This window comes from Erinaceus europaeus, chromosome 14 (genome assembly GCF_950295315.1).
Source record: "Erinaceus europaeus chromosome 14, mEriEur2.1, whole genome shotgun sequence".
Classification (NCBI taxonomy): Eukaryota; Metazoa; Chordata; class Mammalia; order Eulipotyphla; family Erinaceidae; genus Erinaceus; species Erinaceus europaeus.
Genome location: NC_080175.1, coordinates 83,141,787 through 83,165,795, shown reverse-complemented (window position 1 = coordinate 83,165,795; position 24,009 = coordinate 83,141,787).

Genomic DNA, 24,009 nt, shown 5'->3' with positions numbered 1-24,009 from the left:
TTTCTCCTACAGGTGGGGCCGGGGGCTTGAACCTGGGTACTTGCGTATTGTAATATGTGCGCTCAACCAGGTGCGCCACCACCCGGCCCCAGTGATTACTTTTCTTTTTTAAAGTATTTATTTAGCATGGGAAAGAAAGAGAATGAGACCAGAGAACTGCTTGGTCCTATGCAGTATAGGGGGACCAAATCCAGTCATGTGAATACAATAAACGTGCTTTATTCACAGAACCACATTTCTGGCTGTATCAACTATACTAGAGTTTCCTTGTATTACTTTTCTAAATAATTATGTTTGTGTGTTGTAAGTAATCTCTCAATTGTTTGTAAATAATTTAAATAGATTTTAAATTCAAACTTCAAAAACATAATAGTCTGACTTTAAGAACTGTTAAATATAAAGTCTAAAAATTCAGTCAATTTTTATGAGCTTTTCCCTTCAACCCAAGTAGAAACATTTATAATACTCTTTTAATCTGTAATTTATTCTGTAATCAAAGGTATTCCATGTTTATCATTAGAAAATGATGTAAAATTTGCTAACTAGTTACAAATGTCAGTTACATATATGTAGGTTTTATTTTTTTGCTTGTAATTTCCTTTCTATTTTATTACTTTAAATTTAGTTAAAAGTTGGTTGGTAGCCTGTCACAGATTGGATTTTCTAGAGAAAGAGTCTACTGTAAATTTTGAGGTGTAGTTTTTGTTATTAAATATAAAATTCTGTGAAAAGAGGAACAGAAGAAATTGACCTACAGCATAGATCTAGCAAGACCTTTGTCGATGCTGGAGGGTTCTTAGAGCAACTTTAAATATATATGTATATATATATATTTTCAAAGATGCATTCATTGCTTATATGAGAGAGTAGAAGGAGAGAAGGGGAGGGAGAGAGAGAGAGAAAGAGCACATGATAAACATGATTTAAAGCACTGAGCACTGGTCTGGACTATATGGTGATACAGAGCTTACATGAGGACTCAGATTTGATTCTTAACCACACTGTAGACAAGAGCTGAGTGGTATTTTAGTTTCCCTCTCTCACAGAAATTAATATATAATTATTTAAAACTGTATACATATATATGCATATTTAGAATTTGGTACCCCTGTCTCCCCCAAGTTTTTTAAAGTGTATCAGTTGAATATATGCTAAAAGGCTTGTATGTTATTATGTTCTAACATATCTAGTCTTTTGGAAATATTTTGAAATATCTGCTTATCATTGGTGTCTATGTAACTCTTTTTGGTTAGGAATCTTTCTTCCTTCCTTCCTTCCTTCCTTCCTTCCTTCCTTCCTTCCTTTCTTTCTTTCTTTCTTTCTTTCTTTCTTTCTTTCTTTCTTTCTTTCTTTTTTATCTTTGCCTAAAGAGTTATCACTGGGGCTCTGTGGCTGCACTATGAATCCACTACCTGACATAGCCATTCTCCCCCCCCCCATTTTTTCTGTTCCTGTTGATGGAACAGAAATAAATTGCCAGAATCCATGTCTAGTGGAGAAGCAATTACAGAAGCCAGAACTTCTACCTACTGTACTTCAAAAAGAAGTGTGGTCCATAATCCCAGGCAGGAGACATGATAGGGGAAGATGACCAGAGAGTTATGAACTCCAATTCCATCAGGACCCAAAGGAGAAAAAGGTGTAAAGGTGTAGGTGTGACATATGAAAGAAGAAAAGGCAGAATCATAGAAAAAAAATGTATGGGAGTTGGGCGGTATCACAGCGGGTTAAGCGCACATGGCACGCCCCACCTGCAGGGGAGTCACTTCACTGGCAGTGAAGCAGGTTTGCAGGTGTCTATCTTCCTCTCCGTCTTCCCCTCCTCTCTCCATTTCTCTCTGTTCTATCCAACAATGATGGCATCAATAACAACAACAATAATAACTACATAAATAATAAAAATAACAAGTGCACCAAAAGGGAACATAAATAAATAAATGAGAAAAAATGTGTGTGTGTGTGTGTGTGTGTGTGTGTGTGTGTGTGCTAGTATGATAGTCAACTCATATCTGTGACCTTGAGATAACTACTACAGTTTCCAGTGAAAGAGGGACACAGAACAGGTGATGGGAACAGTGTGGAATTATACCCTTATTGCCTTATAATTTTGTAAGTCAGCATTGAGTCACTAATGAAATAAAAAAAAAAACCTCAATAATAAATAAATAATCACAAGCTAATAAAAATAAAGATTTCCACAGACATGTTTCAAGAGCCATGAAAGACCAGTGATCCTTGAGAGGTCAGAAACAAGCCTGATGCATTGAGTGATCACGTCAGACCCTTCCTCCTGGAGGAGATGCTACTTTTTTTTTTTTATTACAATCAGTATTACTTTAAATATGGGTTAGTTCTTTCTGTCCATTCTGCTTTCATCACCAGCACTCTCAGTGTTTACATAGCATCTGACTGTGAACAATTTCTATAGAATCCTAGAAATCAGAAGCCTGTCTCTGGACTTTTGCAGTCTTAAGCTTCTGCCTTAACTAAGCCTTTAGCAGCTCATCCTATCATCCTACTCATTTGTTTCTAGTGGATATATGAGACTGGTGGATTCCATGGTTGTACTTTTGATTACCTGTTTCTCTTTACTATCAAATGAGCCTGCCTCTGAGGCAGCAGTATTCTGTTTATTTTCTGTTGAAAATAAACAGGCTAAACTGTACAGTTCCTGGTAAGACATGTTTGCAGTAGGATTTGCTCATATCAATAGTCTTTATCTGCAAATTTAGCTGTCGTTGAGGATCCTGGTTTTCAGAGAGGTAACATCTGTTGGTCAAAGAACAAAGGATTTCACTAAATTGGATACTGGCAAAGTATCAAACTACAATCTTTGTGACACTGGACCAGCAGGCAAAATTAGGAGATTCTATTAAGGATAAATTTTAGTTAATGGTAATTTGAATAACAATGATAAATTGATTTAATGATAATTTTCATGAAATTCATGGCATGAAAAGGTAGCAAGAAGTCCAGAGAATTCATTATTTTCCCTCTTGGTAATCCTATGTACCACCTTAATAAAAAAAGGCCAAATGTACCAACTATTACCAGGAAAGTCCCTCACTTTTGGGGTGGAGGACTAGAAATCCTTATTATAACCAGCTTTAGAAATATGCCAATAACTTGCTATTTAATATTTTATATATGACATGTTCTTGCTTTACATTTTTTACTTCAGTATTCTTCTTCTACTTTCTTTCTATTTCCATTGCTGTTATTAAAACACCTTAAGGGGCCAGCTGGTGGTGCACTTGATAGAGTAAACGTGTTGTAACACACAAGGACCTGAGCTCAATCTCCCAGTCCCCATCTGGAGCGGGGGGGGGGGGGGAGCTTTTTGGTTCATTTGTCATATATTATGTGATTATATTTGTGTGGGCTTTAACTCTGGACTTTCATTTTTGTTCCACTGATTCTGGTAACCATTTCTTTTTCAGTACTGTACTGTTTTAATTATTATTGCTTTGTAATATAAACTGAATTGGAGGGCAATGGGCTTTCATTTTTATTCTTTTTTAATGAAAATGCTTTGGCTCTTTCTGGTGATAACATCTTATCTCTATGCCCAAACTATGACTTAATTATGAAATAGTTAGAGGGCTTCTCTGATTTGTAAATGAGAAGATAAATTTAAATAAAATCTGTAAATAGAAATTTTGCTTTTTCATAGCTTAAATGAGATCTTTTAATTTAATAAAAATTTAATAAATAAAATGTTTTGAGAGGCTGGGAGACAGCTCAGTCTATAGAGCACGCTATTTCCCTTGTGTTTGACCCCTGTAATTACAGTGAAACACAGTGTACAGAAAGTCCTGTGGTATCTCCCCTTCTCTCTCTCCTATTCCCTTTCCTATCTCTTCTCTCCTTCTATCCCTCCCCCTTTTTTCTCTCTCCTATTTCCTCTCCTCTCCTATCTGTTCTCTTCCCCTCTTTCTCTCCTCCTTCCTTCTCTACATCTCTCCTCTTCTCTACCTGAAGAAAGAATGAGTTCACTCACTGGGAGTGGTGAAATCATGCAGGGTTAATCACCAAAGAAGTCCCAGTTTGCCAGGGTACAGAGAAGTGATTCATAGTAAATAAATAATTTTAGATCAAGATTTGACAGAGGTCATTAAGTCTTTAACTTATCAGAGAAAGAAATTAAATAAAACAATTAATTATTAATAAAAGTATTAATTATAAGAGATGCATGGAATCTGGCATAGGCATTAGTATAACTTTGTTCTTTCAAATCACTAAATAATTGGGCTGTCATAATTGCAGGTTCTTGAAAATATCTTCAACCAAAACATTGCTATGACCTCGACAGTGACCCTAAACAATGTTTGAATACTTTTAAGTGGCTAGCTTCAAAATGTTAAAACAGAGTAACTTATAATATAACATCCTGTCTTCTCTTAAAATTTTGAACTGGGGAGTCGGGCTGTAGCGCAGCGGGTTAAGCGCAGATGGCGCAAAGCACAAGGACCGCCATAATAAGGATCCCGGTTCGAACCCCGGCTCCCCACCTGCAGGGGAGTCGCTTCACAGGCGGTGAAGCAGGTCTGCAGGTGTCTATCTTTCTCTTCTCCTCTCTGTCTTCCCCTCCTCTCTCCATTTCTCTCTGTCCTATCCAACAACGACAACAACAATAATAACTACAACAATAAAACAACAAGGGCAACAAAAGGGAATAAATAAATAAAATAAATATTAAAAAAAATTTGAACTAGTCTCCAGTATTTCCAAAGGCTAAAAACAGTTAGTGAGCATTATGATTCTATATGATTAAGAATATAATTCTTTATATAGTTGTCTTTTGACATTATAACTTTAAGCAAATCACTATCGAAACAATGATAATGAAAAATCATTGTATTGGGGATTTAGTAGTCAGAATCTGAAAATTATTGAGTGTTTTTCCTTAAGAAATTGCTCTGTTAGATTGTAATATAAGTCACCTGGGGAAAAAAGTTATTAAGTTTTTTTCACAACAATTTTCTATATATTTTGGAACCTTTTTTAATCTTAAAAAATGGAGACATTGGGTCTATTTTGGTAGACACTAATTTCTTCTAAACTATGAAATTTGAAGGAGTCCCTGTGTTTTCCTTCATCTGTCAGCATAGTGAAACTGTTAGGGTCTACACAGAAGATAGGAACACTTGACGCACTGATGATGGGTGCAAGGTTACTGAAATTGCACAACTTTGGCTTTATGGCAGCAATCTGTTTGCCTCACTAGAAAAGAATAGAACAGCAATAATGGAAAAGTCACTGAAAGAACCACCTGACCCTGAGTAACAGTTGAGTAACTTTCTGCTGTTGACTATGCTGGACCATGGCAACAACAGCCACTGTAGGGTTGGACAAGTCCAAGAACAATAACCAGTCAAATTGTCAGACTGGAGTTTGAGGAAGAGGGTGTACTGGAAATAAGACCACTATAAAACTCCTGGCCAGGGAGTTAGGCAGTAGCACAGCGGGTTAAGCGCATGTGGCACAAAGTGCAAGGACTGGAAGAAGGATCCCGGTTTGAGCCCCCAGCTCTCCACCTGCAGGGGAGTCACTTCACAAGTGGTGAAGCAGGTCTGCAGGTGTCTTTCTCTCCCCCTCTCTGTCTTCCCCTCCTCTCTCCATTTCTCTCTGTCCTATCCAACAACAACGTCAGTAACAACAATAATAATATCTACAATAAAACAAGGACAACAAAAAGGAATAAATAAATAAATATTTAAAAAAAAAACAACTCCTGGCCATAGAGAGAATGGGGCAGCTCTTTCATCAGTCTGATTGCTTCCTGATGTGTAAGGAAGGTACTTTCACTTATTCTCTTAAACTTTGTTTGCTTAATTAGCACTGTGTTGGCCCAGAACTCATTTCAGCAGTGAACACAAAGACTCTTGGCATGAATGTGGGGGTCTTGTGGCAACAAAATTAAGCTGAAATTGGGGATAATTTGCACAGAAACTGTGCTGGAATCTTTGAACAGAATTTCTATAGAAAGGGATAAAAGTGTTCATGCAAAGGACAAGCCAATCCTTTTAGGGAAGACACCACACCATGCACAATCAACTACAATCAGGAAGAGATTACTAAGGTACAAGACACCCTTTGTCAGCTACTATCAGTACTTGTTACTGAGAACACTTAGTCCAGCTGATATCACCTTAAACTTGAACACAGGGGCCTTTAGGCAATGACTTTGCATAGGTTTACAAGATTACTTGATCCCAGCGCTACAGTCACTGTTTGCAAGAAGCTGTGACCATGGACAACTGGTATCTCTAAGGTCTAGTCCATCACAGCACACAGCTGCCCAGAGTTACCTGCAACCAAACTATTGGCACTAGTTACAAATACTTAATCTTGTCTTGAACGACTCAAACTTGCCACCAGACAGTTGAGACCTGGATAACATCCAGGTTCATTGAACCTCTGCTGGGAATAGCAACACATCTCTGGTCTCTCAAGATCACATGAAAAGGCACCCACATTCCCTCTGGTATAAGTATCATAAATCCCTTTGGCTGCTTACGTTCCCTTACGCTTAGGTCCGTCCTTATACAGCATCAGACACATTGTGCAGACAGAGGCACCCACATGCTGCAGCTGCACCAATGGATAAAAGCAACCACTTAGGAAATAGCCCAGATAGAACAGAAATGTACCAAAAATCCCTTTGATGGGAATTTCAAAGCAATAATCCTAATGATACTTAGCAAAATGAAGGGATCTACAGAAAAAAAAAAAACACTCTAGCAAGGGCATAGTGTCTAAGGTCTGTTCAAACAAATATCACAGACTCAAGAATGTAGTGAGTTAACTAGCACTTTGCAATGGAGGAGCTAAAAACCATAATGACAGAAACCAAACATTGAACCAATATATTGAACCAGTGTACTAAGGTATGAGAGAGAGAGAGAAAAGGAAAAGAAAATCAGAAAAGAGAAAAAGGAGTCAAAACCAATTGTAAATGACTTCACAGGAAGAGTCAGGGACATTAAACTTCCTAATCAACTTTAACTCCTTCCTCCAGCATTCCTCTAGGTATCCCCAGCTGAACATAGGGGTTACAGGAGATCTGATACTGGGTTTAAATTGGTGGAACAAAGTAACAATGGAACTAGTGAGAAAAAGCGGAGATGCCAAGAACACTCATATTTTCCTGAAATTTACATGTAGCTTGATATTTCTGTAATTTATTAAGAATCAAATAAGTCTATAGCAAAAAGTTTCAAAGTTGTCGTCGGCAAGACAAGAAAATTGGCAGTAGATAGTCACTGTGTATTTGATGCCATTATTTCATAATTTAGAAAAACATGGAAATTTAGTCCTGGCCATGGTATTTGAGTTAATGTATCTCAGATATGCCAGCTGACATGACTTGTAAGTAGAAACATGAAGTTGACACATTAGTACACTACTATCCAGTCCTGTAAGTGACCTGTAGTTCTGTCCTAGTCTGTGAGTACTTTCCTCAGATTAAAAGATGGTTTGAATTTTATAGTCATCCTTTATTTTATTTTTGAAAATAACAGTTTGAACTGAGACCATATGTTGCAGTGATGTTACATACTAAAGCAGGACTTGAAATTTACTAATAAATGATTACAGAAGATTTATAAAACGTCATTTTATAAGACAAAATAATTTACATTATAATTGAATTGTGCATAGTTACTGCAGAATGTTTTTGACAGGTCTGCATGAGTGCCTTTTACTACTAATACAAAAAAAATTAGAGCTTACTGATCTTATTTTATCTACTGCATAGAAATCAAGGTAACTGTAAAAAAATCAGTCAACTTTTTAAATCTTTATTTGATAGACACAGCCAGAAATTGAGAGGGGTGGGGGTGAGAGAGAGAGAGAAAGAGAGAGAGACAGAGAGACATCTATAGCACTGCTTCACCACTCATGAAGCTTTCCCCCTGCAGATGGGGACCGGGTCTCGAACCTGGGTCCTGTGCACTGCAACATGTGCGCTCAACCAGGTGCGCTACCACCAGGTGTGCTACCACCTGGCCACTAGAGTCAGCTTTGGAGACAAGTTTTGGACTTGGGTGAGGAGGAGTCCTTTAGGTTTTCATAGCTCTGCTATAAGAAATAATGATAAATGTGTTGCTAAAGTGAAATATGTAGTGAAAATATTTCCAACGCCTCCATCTGCTCTTACCTTTCGGTTTAAACTGTAAGCTAACATAAGATGTTCAACCTGCACGCCACATTTAGTTTGCAGTAATAAATGGCATTGTAAATTCACCATCACTGTAGGACTGATGAAAGGAGACAAAAAGAGATTTTCTATTTAAACTAGTTCTGTGCTAGCAATGAGAGGGCCAGTAACAGCAACATAGATTCATAATATTTGTCTTCATGACTTAAAATTGAGGTAAAATTAGTGTTTAACATTCGTTGCTAAATAGATTAAACTACTAGAGACAATATTGAGTCTTAAAATTAGACGGAGCCCATTTATTTTGGTTATTGACTTATTTTGCCTTCAGAGAGTCACATCATTGAAGAGATGGACAGGATACTACTGGCCTCTCATTGTAATGGTTCCAAGTAATTGTGTATCAAAGTTGACATAGCATAATGGTTATGCAAAGTGCCTTAAGTACCTGAGGCGTTGAGGTGCTAGGTTCAATCCCTGTTATCACTGGAAGCAAGAGCTGAGCAGTGGTCAAGTTGGAAAGAAAGAAAATCGAGATTATTCTTCAATACTTAGGATTTTGAAGATTTGCTGCTTTTTATCAAGGCTGTAAAAAACGTGATTGCTTATTACTATTCAGGAATGTTTCATACAATGCAACAGAAGAAGATAATTATCTCAGAAGTTCAAATAAATTAAAACTATTCTTTACAAATAATTTATTTTATTTTGATCTGAATTATCACTAAGCTTCAGAATGCAGACCAAATATTTTTAAATACTACTAGACAATTTCTTTTTTAATTGAAAGAGAAAACAGGTAAAGTAAAGGTTCAACATTATTTTCCATCTTGTTTCCAAGGTGGACCAAAAAGAGCTAGAAAATACAAAGTGGTGATGACAAGATTTTATAGTTCAGGTTTACTAGAGAATCCTTTAAAAAGTTTAAATTGTATTAGAGAGAACATCCTAAAAATATTATGAGCTATTAAATGTATAAATATCTCTAATGGCAATGACTCAAACTTACATTTAATACTGAGGTGGTCATTCAAATCCATATATTCTACCAAAATATATTGTGTCCCTTTATATGTTAAAGGTTAGGCTAGGTTCTATAGACTTTTTATTAGAAAAATGATTTCCCCTAAGAGAATATCTTCGGTTTATGCTAGCATATATAAGCATTAAGAGCTATTTGACACTCATTACTGTTTAATTTTCTTGAAAAATATACGGTTGTCTATAGTTTTTCCTCAGGGTCATTATTTGGACTCACTGAGTCCAGGACTCTACTAGTGGTCATTTTTTAAAGAAATATTTTCCTTTAGATAGAGGCCAAACGAGAAAGAGAGATAGTATAGACAACATAGCATTGTTCTACTGCCTGTGAAGCTTCTCCCTATACATGTCCTTTCTAATGTATGGGATTCTCACAGGTGGTATCTCAGGGTTGTCTTTATTTGCATTTCTCTGATATGATAATTAGACATTTTGAGCATTTTCTTATGTGTCTGTTAGGCTTCTGGATCTTTTCCTTGGTAAAGTTTCTGTCCAGAACCTTGCACAATTTTTTAGTTCTTTGTTCATTTATTTTATGTTGTATTGTTGTTGTTGGTGGTGGTGGTGGTGTGTGTGTTTTGGAGGGTGCTCAGTTTACTGAGTCCTTTCTGTATTTTGATGATTGGTGCTTTACCCAAAGTATGTGGTATGTAGATACCATACATTTCTTCCACACTGTAGGGTATCTTTCTATTTGGATGATGGTGTACTTTGCTCCATGGAAGAGTTTCAGTTCATTTATTTATTTATTTATTTATTTTATTCTTTGCTTTTGTATTGACTTAATAATGATTGATAAGAGGGGCACAACTCCGTATAATTCCCACCACCAGAGTTCCGTATCCCATCTATCCAATTCACTACATTGGAAGCTTCCTTATTCTTTATTCCTCTGAGGGTATGGACCCAACATCATTATGGAACACAGAAGGTAGAAGGTCTGACTTCTGTGATTGATTTTCCACTGGACATGGATGTTGACAGGTCTATTCATACTCCCAGCCTGTTTCTATCTTTCCTTAGTGGGGCAGGGCTCTAGAGAGGTGGGGTTCCAGGGTACATTGGTGAGATCATCTGCCAAGGAAAGTCAGGTTGGCATCATGGTAGTGTCTGTAACTTAATAGCTGGAAAGCATTAAGATATAAAACAGAACAAATTGTTTTAATAAGCAGGAATCTAAAGGTAAGAATATAGCAGATAAGATTTGGTGTCTTAATTCTGGAAAAGGCTGTGAAGTCTATTTTAGGTATATTCCAAGGGGGTCATGACTTCACTGATTTTTTGCCTGAGCCCACAGCTAACATGCAGGTGGGCTAAAAGTATTGTCTGGGGGAGATGGTGTCAAAGTTGGAAATAGAACTAGAAAGCTATATCAGGAGAGAAAGTAGCTCTCAAACATGGGGGAAATATATAAATATCATTAACTATAAACTCCATCAATCTGATCTGGGGCCCATGTCTACTCATATTCAGCACGGGAGCCTGTGTAACCTCTGAATCTCTATAGGTCTGATCTCGTATTCCATGGTCATAGCTAGAAACATTCTAGGCTGGACATTTTGCTTTTGTTTTCTTTGTTGTTGGACTTGAGTTTTTGAAGACATTTCAGAATCATAGATCCTTAAGTGTTCTGCCAGTGTTTTCTCCTATGTACTTGATAGTTTCTGGTCTAATGTCCATATCTTTGATATAATTGCAGTTTATTTTTGTACACGTTGGTATGTGGTGGTCCAGTTTCATCCTTTGTACTCTTCCTTTTTTGTATGGCATTTATGTTTTATTAATTTTATTTTAGTGAGAGAGAAAGAGAGATAGAGAGAGAAAAACAGAAAGACCAGGACACTTCTCAGCTCTAACTTATGGTGGTGCTGGGGATTGAACCTGGGACCTCAGAGCCTGAGGTTTGTGAATTGTTTAAATAATCGTTATGCTATGTCCCCAGCCCAGCAAATAACATTTAGAGTATTGTCCCTATATCTCAGATTAAAAGGTATGCATATTTACAGGGAGAAAGTTGACCCATTAGAAATGTACTTATCGGGGGGCCAGGTGGTGGTGCATCTGGTTAAGTGCACACATTACAGTGCACAAGGACCTGGGTTCAAGCCCCTGGTCCCCACCTTCAGGGGAAAAGCTTCACAAGTGGTGAAGCAGGTCTACAGGTATCTCTCTGTTTCTCTCCCTCTCTATCTCTCCCTCCTGTCTCAATTTCTTTCTGTCTCTATCCAATAATAAATAAATAAATAAAATATAAAAAAGAAAAAAAGAAATATACTTATCAAAAAAAAAAAGGACTTACCAAATTGTGATGTGAATCATGATTTCGTGGACTGAGTTGGAGAGCTTGTTAAAAGGCAGAATCTCCACTCCAGCACATCACTGTTGGTATGTGGCACAAAATTCTTCTAGACACAGAAGAAAGATAGAGGCAGGGCCATATCTAGCAACTGGAAGGGCCAGAGTAGAAGGCAGATACCTGTGGAGTAAGGATCAGAGCCAGGCAGGCATGTCTGAGGCCCATGAGGGAATCAAGTATAACGGGCTAACATCCTTTCTACCATCAGATGTCAGAAAACCTGGTTGTTGTCATCCTTTCTGGTTCTCTTATATTCTTTTTTTTTTTAATATTTATTTATTTTCCCCTTTGTTGCCCTTGTTTTTCATTATTGTCATAGTTATTGTTGTTGTCGACGTTGTTAGATACGACAGAGAGAAATGGAGAGAGGAGGGGAAGACAGAGGGGGGAGAGAAAGATATACACCTGCAGACCTGCTTCACTACCTGTGAAGCAACAACCCTGCAGGTGGGGAGCCGGGGGCTTGAACCGGGATCTTTAAGCTGGCCCTTGTGCTTTGCGCCACATGCGCTTAACCGGCTGCGCGATTGCCCGACTCCCTGGTTCTTTTATATTCTAAGTACACAACTGTGGTTAGCAGAGTAGGGAAAGAAGGAGGCTAAAGAACCAGAGGAAGCCACGTTGGTGGTGGTGGATCAAATACATATCTTGGCCGATGGAAAGGTATGTTATATACAGCTTTTGAGGTATCATGTTGTACAGCAGGACCATATATAGCATCTTACATGAAATGTACTTCAATCCAACTAAAAAATAATAATGGACAATGTTGCTATTTTTTTTATTTATTAGGAACAGAGTGAAATCAAAGTGGAACAGGTAGATAGAAAACGAGAGAGACTAGGGCCCCAGGTAATGGGCTGGCCTGGTAGTGACTAAAGAGTCATCATTGTGTGGAAGACTATCCTATAGTTTTGTCAATATTTCCATTTTATACATTAAAAAAAGGAGAGAGAGACATGTGCAGCACTGCGTCATCACTGGGAAACGTCCACTATACAGAGAACCAAGGACTTAAACGTGCACTCAACTGGATGTACTACTGCCTGGCCCGTAAACACCTGCCTCCTAGCAATAATTTAATAATATAGAATTTTTTAAAACTCAGTTCATAAGTGCATAAAGCTATTGTGTATTAAAAATATTTTATAATTTCAGAATATTATTAGTACTATTACTGTGGCAGAGCCAGAGCTTCTTATATATGTAGTTTTGCTGCTCCCAGGTCTTATATTTCATTCAGACAAAAAGACAGAGAAAGAGGCATAAAGAGAAGGAGAGATATGCATGATATTAAGCTCACAGGCAGCATATATTCCATATTCCTTCAGTTGATAAATCATATATATATATATGTATATTCATAAAAAATGACTAAAATTGCTGAAGGGCTGATTTAGTCCATACATGTCTCTTTGCAATAAAAAAAAAATTGGATGCAACCAAGAAATTTGCAGTTGAAATCTCACAAATTTAGGATATTCCAATTATTTTTTTCTTGTTTATGAGTCAAGAATTATTTGAGAGCTGGAAATACATATGCTTTGCAAGTGATTTTTGGAAAAAGTTATCAAAATGAAATCAGTGGCTTGGAACAAAACGTTTATCATTGTATAAGCAGAATGCTCAGTTATTTGTAAAGAAGGGTGTTTATATGCAATTTTTAAATATAATTGAACATTTTTGAGGGAGAAATCTAGCATTCTATAACAAAATCAATGAAATAATTTTTTGTGGAAAACCTGATTATGGTTTATATTTTTATTTCTGGAAACTAATACCAATTTTATCTCTTTCATTGATTTTTATTATACTCAATTTATGAAATTTTGTATTGACATTAAATTTTGCCTAGCATGTATAAAACATTCATTTATATACATCTTTGAGGCATGATGTTAGTATACTAATGTTATCTTCTCTCAATTAACTTATCATATGAGAAAGTATATTAAGAATGGGAAAGCTATCATGGGAGGGGGTGGGTTATGGAGATTGGGTGGTGGGAATTGTGTGGAGTTGTACCCCTCCTACCTTATGTTTTTGTTCATTAATCCTTTCTTAAATAAAAAATTTAAAAAATATATTCAAAATACTCAAAGAAAGGGATCATATGAAACGATCACCATGTGATAATATAAAGAGTGAAATTTTAATGCTTCAAACTATTGTTATTTACTAAAAGGAAATTCCAGATTTGAGAAGGCAAATTAAAAGGTTATTTGTTTTAGATTGAAGAAAATATGATCAAAGAATAAAGATAATTCAAAGAAGGCAAGGAAATTGCTCATAGCGGTAAAATATCGAACATACACACAAAGGTAAATATTTTTTCTTCTGATTTCTGTTTATATTGGGACTCTTCTTCCACTACACATTTTATGTTCCTTTTTTGCTTTGGGCAACACTGCAGTTGGTATGATTCTTTCTACATATTATGACAGATGTAGACCTGACCTTTTGAAGTTCTGTCAATATGAATTTAATATAATGTTCTGTTAAACTGTAAATTTAGTACAAGAAAAATCTTAGGGATCACGTAGGTTCCATCTATACAGCTTTCTTCTCTATCACATTAGAATATATTTACTTTGAAAGTCAAAACAAACTATTAGGATAGTAATATCTCTTCTGCCTGTTTTACTTGATGGTATGGAGAAATCTTGAAAGTTAGATGTCTCTCTGTTTCTAAATCAGCAGAATCACAGATATATCTCTTTGTGGAGATATCTTCCTTCATCAAGTTTCTTAAAATGAGATTGAAAATAGCTATAAGTAAGAATATAAGTGATTGATAAAAGTATGTCTCTAGTTATTTCACTTAATTCTAAAGTTCTAATAGAATTGTAGAAGGAAGTGTCACATGTTGATTACAGTCTTGGAACTTATAGTACTTTCTAATGTAGCACTGTGTAATAGTTTATATTTTAAGTAAGTGCATAGCGTTCCACCTGTGTCTTTGGTGAGCCACATTGTATGATATGGCAAACTGTGTGACTTTGCATTTGAGAGTTACTTACTTAGAGTCAATCCTGTTTGTAATACTGTCAGTTTCTTAGCTGGTGTAGGGATAATGGTGATAAAGAATGGGATACAATAAATGAAAGTCTACATATAGAATAAGCCTCTAGTTTAGTGGTTGAAAATGTTTATCCAAGTTTTATGGAGATGGTTTCAATATAACCATGCTGCCAAAAAGTAAGTGTAGGACATGGCTAACACTGTACAGTCCCAGAAAATAACAGGGCTATTGGTAGATGCTAATATAATGAAGAGGCTTTAGTGACTGATTCAGTTAATGAGGGCAATTTGATTGTGTAGATCTCTGAGTAGACCTGATTTCTTGCCAAACAGAGTTTTTTTTATGAATTCATTATGCATGCACTGTAGGAACTGGCAGTGGACATACACATTAAAGTGTGTTCATTTGAAAAGCATTTATTTATTTTTGTGTGCAAACTGAATAAACTACAAATTTATATTAAGATTATGTAATTATTCATAGATTATAACAACAAAATAAGCTAGGCCAAAGTCAGGAAAAAGAGTAGGTTATAGGCTTACAAAGAATAATCCTTTTTGAGAAATGTGAATGGTTTGACTATAATTTAAATCAGAATTGGGATTAGTGATAAAAATAGGTTGTAGACAGTGGGGATATTAATTTTTTGCAGACAGTTTGAATAAATAAACACTGATTACTGATAAACATGGAGTAAATGATGAATTTGAAAGAGCCTTCATAAAATTTATTTGTTTATTTATGTATTTACTTCCACCTTTGTTATTACTGGATGCATTGGATCGACCTTCCCGTGGTGCATCCCATGAGTACCCATTCATTGGGGAAACTGACGATCCTTCCTAGCCGACTGAATCCACATGGATCCCAGTCACTTTTAAAGCCATTAACTGGCTACGGAAGAAGGGCAAACACTAGAAGAAGAAGTGCCTACACAATAAATCTACCACTTCCGGTGGCCATTTTTTCATTCTGTTTTCGACAGAAACAGAGAAAAACTGAAGGGAGATAAAGAGGGAGAGAGAATGACATCTACAGTACTTCAACATTTATGAAGATTATCCTGTGCATGTGGGCACTGGGGGTTTGAATTCAGTTTTGGGGGCATCATAAAGTTTGCATACTACCAGATGTGCCATCATCCTACCCCAGAAATTTTTCTGTAGTAACAACAACAATAAAATAGCTCATCTCCTGAAAGCATCAACTACCTGTCATCAACTTCATTTCTCTAAGAGACATGGTACCAGAAAATCTCAGGTTGGGGGGACCAGGCAGTGGTGCACCTGGTTAAGCACAAACATAACAGTGAGTGAGGATCCAGGTTCAAGCCATTGGTCCCCACCTGCAAGGGAAAAGCTTCATGAATGGTGAAGCAGGACTGCTGGTGTCTCTCCATCTATTTCTTTCTTTTCTTTTTTTTTAAGAATTTATTTATTTATTCATGAGAAAGACAGTCAGAGAGGGAGAGAAATAACCAGACATCACTCTGATACATGTGCTGCTAGGGATTGAACTCAGGACCTCATGGTTGAGAATCTAATGTTTTATCTACTGTGCTACCTCCCGGACCACTCCTTCCCTCTTTCTATCTCCCTCCTCAATTTCTCTCTTTCTCCAATAATAAAAAAAATTAAAATATTTTTAAAAAATCTCAAGTTGAAATATATAAAACTCAGTTCTGTCAGTTATCTAATTCCATTGTTATTTACATATTTCTCATATATTATCAATTTATGTAGTTCTACAGTAGTGAAGATGGTAGATGTTATTTATAGTAACAGAATCCATTTTAATTACTTACTAAAATCATGAAACCATGTAAGCATTTTTAAATAGACAAAGTAAAAGCTGAAGTATGTAATTAACTATGAATTGAGTTATTGATGCTCAGACAGCATAACTGATTCAATGAAACATGGTTTCATGCTTTTGATATTTGTGAGTGTTCATTACATTGATCATAAACTAATTAACATTGCAATGTAGTAGTACAGCCCAGCTGGCTTGCCGTCAGTGGTTCTGAAAGTAATGTAGGTTGAAAGCTTATCTATTCTAGTAAACAGTCCTCCTCACTCATGAGGTATCTTAATATAATACATGAATTGCAACACAATGCAGTGTAAACTTAAACACTTGGAAGTATATGAGATGAAAATGTTGAAAGAGGGATTTAGAAAATATAGTTCTTGAATTAATCATCTGTTAAGATCCTGGTGTTATTGAATAAATTTAGGTCATGTGACTGTCAATGAAGTGAATCAATAACTAGAAAAACAAAACTGTACCATTTCTTTCTTTTTTTTTAATATTAGTGATGTAATAATGATTAACAAGATTGTAAGATAACATGGGTACATTTCCATACAGTTCCCCCTACCAAAGTTCCCTGTCCCATCCCCACCATTGGAAATGTCCCTATTCTTTATCCTTCTGGGAATATGGACCAACCTTCATTATGGGGTGCAGACGGTGGAAGATCTGGCTTTTATAACTGCTTTTCTGCTGGACATGGGTATTGGCAGGTCAATCCACATCGCCAGCCTGCTTCTTTCTTTCCCTAGTGGGGAAGAGCTCTGAAGAGGTGAGGTTGCAGGAAGCATTGGTGAAGTTGTCTTCCCAGGGAAGTCAGAATGGTGTCATAGAGTCTGAAACATGGTGACTGAAAGGTGGTAACATATAAAGCAGGGAAAGCTTTTTGTTTTTATTGTAGTTTTTATTGTTGTTGTTATTGATGTCATCATTGTTGGATAGGACAGAGAGAAATGGAGAGAGGAGGGGAAGACAGAGAGGGGGAAAGAAAGATAGACACCTGCAGACCTGCTTCACTGCTTGTAAAGTGACTCCCCTGAGGTGGAGAGCCGGGGGCTCAAACTGGGATCCTTAAGCTGGTCCTTAGGTTTCACACCAAGTGCACTTAACCCGCTGTGCTACTCCCTAAAGCAGGACAAACTGTTTAATAAACAAGAACCCAAAGGTAAGAATAAAGCAGATGAAATTAGGCATCTTGATGTGGGAAGAATCGAGAAAGTTTATGTATCTTTCAAGGGGCCCCATGACTTCAATAATTTTTGCTTGATCCTGATAGCTAACGTGCAGATGGACTAAAAGTCTTGTCTGGGAAGATGGTGTCAGTGTTTAGAATAGGCCTAGAAAGCTGGACTATAGAAGGGAGAAGCTCCCAAACCTGAGAAAAGTGTATAAATACCATTAACTACTTGCCCATTGATCTGAGCGAGGTCTCATACACAGTCATACTTAGCACAGGAGCCTGTGTGACCTCTGAGTTCCTATAATACTCTACCATTTCTATTCTCTATGCCACCAAGGAAAGAGAGACTTTCTTTTGGAATTAACTGCCTATCTACAAAGTGTCCTTCTTCCTCTTCTTGTTCCTCCTCTTCCTCTTGTTTTTCTTCTTGTTCTTGTTCTTCTCTTTTAAACCTTGTCACTTCTTTCTTCATTCCTCTGATTGGTGTTGTTAATTATCCATAAATTTCCCTATTTCCTTTTAAAATATTTTATTGGGATTAATGATTTACAGTAAATACAATTGTTGATCTATTTGTAAAACTTCTCTATTTTCTGCAAAATTCTATCACCCCAGCCTAGGTCCTCCTTCACCATCATACACCAAGACCTGAAAGTCACCGTGCACCCCCACTCCCATTAGCTTCCCAGAGTCCTTTACCGTGGTGAACACAGCAAACCTAGTCCAAGGTCTACTTTGTATTTCCTTTTTATATTTTATTAACTAAATTGGCAGTATTTGGAGAGTTGTTGACTGGATTCTTATTACCTAATTTCAAATGCTAATTTATCTACTTTCTTTTTTTTAACTTTTTTCTTTTTTATTTATTATTATCTTTATTTATAATCAAGATAGAGACAGCCAGAAATCAAGAAGGAGGGGGGTGATAGAAAGGGAAAGAGACATAGAGACACCTGCAGCCCTGCTTTACCACTCGTAAAGCTTCCCCCCCTGCAGGTGGGGTCCAGGAGCTTGAACCCGGGTCCTTGCACATTGTAATACATGCATTCAGCCAGGTGGACCATCACCCAGCCCCTGATTCCTCTACTTTCTTGTTGGATGGTTGAGGCCATTTTCTTAGTTTTTTTTTTCTCTTCATCAGTAAAATTTCTTCATTGATGAAAAGGAATATAATTTTTAATATAAGTATAGCTATAATTTCTTTCATGAGGGTTGAGTGATGAAAAATTAAATGATGTAGTACTTGAAAAAGTATTAAGAATAAAGTATTATTGTTAGAATTTAGTCAGTGAATTCTACTTCTGATTGATTTTGCCTTATTTAAAGAGTGTAGTTTTACCCCAATGGATATATATGTTTATGTGACTCACCATCACCACTATCAAAGTGTGTCAACACACTAATTGGAATTCTCCACCTATGAGCAGTTACAGTATTTGACCAAAGTGTTCAGGTATTCAAATGGAAGTTTAAACATTGCATTAAGTACTGGAACAAGTATATTGTTCTTCATAGTAAAATGCAATAAGCTATGTGTTTCTTTTGATTATTACTGAAAAGAGGAAAATGCCAACAAAATGAAAGGCAGGATAAGGGCCAAGAAATGTGATGCTACTGGAATTCGGGGAATAATTACATGATATATATAATATAAAATATAATTAATTATTGTTGCTTCAAGAGTTATCACTGGGGCTCAATATTTATGTGTGATAACTATACTGCTTCTGGCAGTCAATTTCTCTCTCTTTTTCTTCCTTTTATTCTGATAAGTAAGAGAGAAAAGAGGAAGGAGAGAGAAAGACACCTGCAGCCCTGCTCAGCTGTCATGATGATTCTTTCCCTATAGTTGGGGACTAGGGTCTTGAAACTGGACCTTGTGACAAGACAACTTGGGCACTAAAGTGGGCAAACCAATACCTGGCCCTCTGAGATATAATTTTGTTTTATTAAAGTAAGCACGGAGATGCATGCCTCTGTGTGTGTGTGTGTGTGTGTGTGTGTACTTTGAATACAGCTTGCAAAGGAGAGTGAGATTTAAATACTTTAGGTTTCTCAGTAGATATTACAGTAAACAGAAGATGGTGGAACAACATTTTTTTCTTCTATTTTTTAATGTGGGGTGTGTGATAACAGTTCATAGTACAGTTGTTGATACATGGGTATCCCACCATGATAGGTGTCTCCAAAATACTCTCTACTCCCCAGCTTAGGTATATATATATATATATATATATATATATATATATATTATCATGGAGCAACATTTTGTAGAAAATAGTAGAAAAAGTAGGAATTGTGCCATGTCTTAAAGTCATGGCCATTTATTCTGAGATAATATTCCCTATGATTTGCTTTTAGCTCATGACTGAGTTCATAATGGATATTGAATAAGGCCCATTCCTTGAAATGTGGATTTTTTTTCTAAATGATAACTTTGTGTCCTGAAGTACTCATTAGTTTTGTCAAATTTTTGTTAGGTGTGCATTACATCCCGAGATTCTTTGTATACTTCACCCCTTACTACTATCTGGCATTTCCTCTTATTCTGTGCCTCCCTTTTCCTCATCATTAATATTTGCATGCCAAACCTCTTTTACATATAAATCTATCTTAAAGAAACAAAATAATCCAGTAGGTAGAAAAATTCCACTTTTCACAGATGAGACTAAAATCTAGGAAAACACTAGAGAAATATTAAAACAAAGTTGTTTTGGTTTTCATCACTATGAATGTGTATGAAGTTAAAGGTTCTATCTTTCCTTTATTTTTCTGTCTGAAAAAATAAGGGTATAGTTTATGTTCCTGGAATTTCTATTCAGAATTGTCTGTCCTAGAAATACATCACTCCACAAAAAGTTGCTGACAAGACAGAAATTGCAATAGAGCAGTCAAACACAATATTAAATTGTGGATAGGTAAAATTCTTCTGTATGATTCTTAAATATAGGAACTGTCTTAAAAATATCAGATTTTTATAAATTCTCATTAAAATATTAATATCAATTTATATAAAATTTATTAATCAAATTAATCATGTAGCATCACAACTAAATTAAGTGGTAAATTCTAAAACTAATATATATATATATATATATTTACTTTATACATTATAGGAACATGTTATTTTTAAAACTCATTATTTGGGGGGGCAGAAAGTGGCTACCCCAGTAAAGCATACATGTGACAGTGAGCAGGGTTCCTCATTTAACTCACTAGTCCCCACCTGCAGGTATGGAAGCTTCATGAGTGTTAAAACAATTCTGCAGCTGTCTTTATCTCCCTCCCTCTCAATTTCTCTGTCTCAAAAAGATAATTAAAAAAATATTCTCTTATCCACTGCCTATAATCTATCACTTTTAACTTTATCTTGTAACATGAACAATGCTATCACCCTAACACAGGTATGTGACACTTCAGATATTTGAAAGACTTTTCACTGTTTTCTCTAAGCCAATTATAGTAAACAAATTTTTGGAGTCAGAAATCTGAGTTGCAGTCCTTCCTTATAACATGCTATCTTTGTGATTGAGGAGAAGTTAGCTATAAAGTTACAAGGTTTCTTCTTCTCCTTCTTCTCCTTCTCCTGGAGTCACAGTTTTGAAACTAGTACCATCAATAGCTGGAGCTGAGGAGATAGTCAGAAAAGAAATCAATATGGCCATACAAAGTCAAACACTTTGGAGTAAGGGCAGGGGAGATGACATCAGACCATGGTGGAGAAAGACATAGTGTGTTGGTGGAAGTGGTGTGTTGATAAGAGGCTATAGTCATGTGTTAACAATTGCCCTGTAAACCATTATTTTCCCCAAAAAAATGATTTGAAAAAAAAAACTTGTTAAATGGGGGTCAGGCGCATCAGGTTAAGTGCAGGTGGTATAAAGCACAAGGATCCCGGTTTGAGCCCCCAGCTCCCCACCTGGAGGGAAGTCAGTTGCTTCACAGGCGGTGAAGCAGGTCTGCAGGTGTCTTTCTTTCTCTCCCTCTCTCTGTCTTTCCCTCCTCTCTCCATTTCTCTCTGTCGTATCTGGCAACAACAACATCAATAACAACAATAATAATAACCACAACAATGATAAAAACAAGGACAACAAAAGGGAAAATAAATAAAAATATATAAGAAAACTTGTTAAATGATGTTATATTTTCCTAGAGTCAGTGGGGCAGTATAATTAGATTTGAATTTTAGAAAAACCATCTGATAAAAACTAAATGGAACAAGAATGAAAAAATAAGAGACTTAGGGACTTCTGTTAGACATAGCTCAAGAGGATGAGAGAGAAGTTGGCATATGACATTTATTTGTAATATCATTTGAAATTCACTCTTCACATGCTCTATGCTTCTTATGGGATAAATCACACTGTTTTCAATTGTCAGGAAACCTTCATACCTAGTTAAATGTCTAGAATAGATAAGTTTAAGACATATTTTGAATGTATAAAATATTGATAGATAAGGAAAATGCATGAAGGATTGAGAAGAAAAGTGCATAACTGTATGTGTGAGTGAAACAAATCTAGACATAAGACAGTTTTAGTGAAGAGGAACATGTGCTGTTTTGGACACATTTCTTTTGAAATGTCTGGGAATTCCAATTGCAGATTTCTAGTAAGTATCTCTCAGAGACTGAGTGTAAAATCAAGATCTGAGCTGGAGACAGCACTTGAATATTCAATAGCAGTAGATATTTCTTATTCAATAATTTAATGTTGCAGGTCTGGTTCCAGGAGGTTTAGATACAGTGATAACTTCCATACTACATTTTGAATAGATACAGTATCATTAGCCCAATATACAAATGACAAATCTGAAATATGTTGAAATTATTAGTCCCACATTGCAAGTTTCAAATAATACCAGCACTATGATATGAGCCCAGTCTGACTTTAGCATTACAAACACACACACACACACACACACACACACACACACACACACACATACACACACACACACAGCATTGCTTCCAGCACTTATCACTGCTTTGTTCTTCAATCATTGGGCTATGTCCATGGTAACTAACAATGAATTAATTAAAGCAGTAATTCTGGGAGAAGCTATTGTGAGAAATGTGGTTACAAAACAGATCTGATGACTGTGATGGGAGGAAATACTGAAATGATCACACAAAATCATGTGGAGAAGAACCACAAACACATGCTAAAATACTAAAGCACTAAGGTACAGTAAAGAAGGTCATAAGAGTATTAAAATGTTTAGGGGAACTCATGTAAAGTAATGGATTTTTTTAACCTAAAAATAATCCTTGGATATCATTATGTTCATAAGACCTGGCATCTGCCTTTGGAATTATATTATAGGGGCTAAAATAGATACACAAAGAGGAAAAAAAGGCATATCTTTTTTTTTTTTTTTTTTTTGCCTCCAGGATTATTGCTGGGGCTCTGTGCTTGTATCGTGAACCCACTGCTCCTGGAGGTTATTTTTTCTTCTTTTGTTGTCCTTGTTGTTTTATTGTTGTTGTGGTTATTTGTTGTTATTGATGTCATTGTTGTTGGATAGGACAATGGAGAGAGAAATGGAGAGAGGAGGGGAAGACAGAGAGGGGGAAAGAAAGATAGACATCTGTAGATTTGTGAAGCAACCCCCCTACAGGTGGGGAGCCAGGGTTCAAACTGGGATTCTTACACTGGCCCTTGCATTTCACGCCATGTGTGCTTAACCTGCTAGCTACAACTTATGAAAGAGAAAGAATAGAAATGAGCATGAAATGGAATTGTGAAAGTGCCTATGTGCTTTTGGTAGAAAGAAGTAAAGTGAAGGAAGCAGGTTTAGCAGTTTTCTCAACACTCCCCAAGAAGTTTCTGTTTATACTTTCATTGAGTGAGAAACAAATATTTACTCTTGAAAAAGAAATCGTGGAGATATAAGTTTGTCTTTTGACATCAAAGACAGTTGTTTGAGAACTTGAAAAGTGGGCCAACATTGTGAGAGAAAATAGTTAAGATATAGTCTCACCTGGTTTTATTTTCCAACAAAAGATACAGTTATGTGGGATTTAAGAAATAAACCAAAGAAACAGGTAGGGTCAAACACAAGTGAGCAAAGTGTGTTAACATATTTTAGGGAAGGTGTGAAGCTGTACACCTGAAATAAGAGTTTTATAAAATAAAAATTATTAATAAAACTTTAAAAAGGTAGCCAGGTAACATATACTTTATAGATCTGATAGAAACTTATTTATGGTAGATTAATTCAAGTAAAATAAATCACTGCTTTTACTTTATTGTGTTGTTACAAAATCCAGACATATAAATAGAGAGATATAGGTTAGATTAATTGTATTTTTATTTGTTCTAATTGAAGAAATCTAATAAATCAATATAATCACTAATTAATTACATTAAATTAATTAAAACAAAATGATTCCCTTAATCTCTTTCCTTTGGAGATATGAACAAGATCTCAGTTTT